Here is a 1,804-nt window from a genome sequence, read left to right as displayed (position 1 = left end):
TTATTCAACGCCTTGTACTTATTACTCTTAAATTCCTGATTCAAATCTTGCTCAAACTCTGCCATTGACACTTTCAAAAGCAGCAACACATCCATGCTAGTGTATAGTTCAACAGACAAAGGTCTAATTGCAAGTTAAGAGGCTCGTTCTTCAAATCTGTGTGACCATTTTTACTAAGTAAATTTCATCTTGACGATCGAATAGGTTGTTAATGTTGCTTTTTTACCCAAGGCCAAAGTGAAATAGATTCCTCTTTGTACATTTAACTCCTTTGCAGGGTTTTCGCAATCCCTTGCTTTTTACCCCCTTTTGACAAATTGCTTCACTTTAATGTATTGATGAAAATAGGTCAATAGAAGTGTATTTGTTTGTCAATCAAGACATTTTCCCTGTTTTGTTTTCTCTATTGAGTGTGGCACCAAAATCCATGTGCAGCAGCAATTTGTAGAAATGGACATCAATTTGTTGGCGCAGCTATCAGCGAGTGCACAGCACGTATGGGAGCTCCGAGCAGCTACACTCCCACCCAGTTTAGAGCAAACACTGTTCGTCATTTAAGCCTGAGAAATCTAACATAGAAGCAGGAAAACATAAAGTTTTGAATACTTATCTCCATTCACAATCCATTGTCTCAATGAAACAACATCACAATGATGAGCAGATTCCGGTCCATTCAGTTTTTTTTTGGTTCACTTGCAAAGTGATCTCATTCACTCCAGCCCTTTGCTATTCTTCCCCTTGTGTTGTAAATTGTTTTCCTTTCCATATTGATAAAAAAAACCATGCTTGAAAGCTGTCACTAAACACTTCAATGTTGCAGAGTGTTCTGCAGATGTAGAGTGTGAAGGTAGAGCATTTGTAAGAGATCATGATACCCATGGTCAAAATCCAGGAGCTCCCTTAGTAACGTGCTTACACAGTAAGGAAGTATTGTGGGTGCTGGGTTTCTACTTTCATTAAATTAATTTTAATCATGGAAAATGTAAATTACAAAATATGCTCAACAAGCATGCTCCTGCTGTGGGGGTATAGCTCAGTGGTAGAGCATTTGACTGCAGATCAAGAGGTCCCTGGTTCAAATCCAGGTGCCCCCTTAATTGCATACATTTTCTTTTGATAAAGGAATGAGTGAGGAATTTATGAACCATTCCAAAGAAGGATCATTGAATTGTAAACATTAGATCTGCTTCCTCTTCACCGATGTGCAATGCTTATTATAACAATTGCTGCCCTTGTCAGGAATTCGTTGTTGCTGAAAAGCTTCATATCTGTTCGAGTGATGTTTATCTTATTCAGCAGAACTGCCTAATTCATCTCAGTCCCTAGCTCCATACCCAAAGCCAAGGAAATGATTACATTTTAATTAATAAGGTAATAAGGACTGGGAGCAGTAATAATCAATTGCAATACAATGCAATGCGATAAAATACAGCACAGGAGCAGGCTCTTTAGTCAACCAAGCCTGCACTGATTCATACTCCTTAGGAATACCCACTACTTATTGACCATTTGTGGTATCTATCCCAGTGTTCACCTCCCACTTATGTGTCTACCGGGATACGCCTTAAATGTTCTAAGGTACCTGCTTCACCACCTCTACTGGGAGGCCATTCCAGGCACCCACTATTCTCTGCGTGAAAATTTTGCCTGCCCTTCTCACTTAAACTCTCACCCTCTCACCTTGAACCTCTTGTAGTTGCCCTTCTCACTCTGGGAAAAAGCCTCTGACTATCCAGTCTATATATGCCTCTTATAATTTTGCAGACTACAATCAGGTCACCCCTCAGCATCTGTCTTTGCAGTG

General features: G+C 39.9%; 1 non-coding gene across 1 annotated transcript; it reads left to right on the top strand.

Annotated features, from left to right (window-relative positions):
* Positions 1-1,022: 1,022 nt before the first annotated feature.
* Positions 1,023-1,094, top strand: trnac-gca (transfer RNA cysteine (anticodon GCA)). The gene has a single exon. It is a non-coding gene; the product is annotated as a tRNA-Cys (tRNA).
* The last annotated feature ends 710 nt before the right edge of the window (positions 1,095-1,804 follow it).

The sequence above is a fragment of the Stegostoma tigrinum genome, chromosome 7, assembly GCF_030684315.1.
Source record: "Stegostoma tigrinum isolate sSteTig4 chromosome 7, sSteTig4.hap1, whole genome shotgun sequence".
In the NCBI taxonomy this organism is placed as follows: Eukaryota; Metazoa; Chordata; class Chondrichthyes; order Orectolobiformes; family Stegostomatidae; genus Stegostoma; species Stegostoma tigrinum.
The sequence above is the reverse complement of the archived record's forward strand: the minus strand, read 5'-3'. Positions and strand labels throughout refer to the sequence as shown.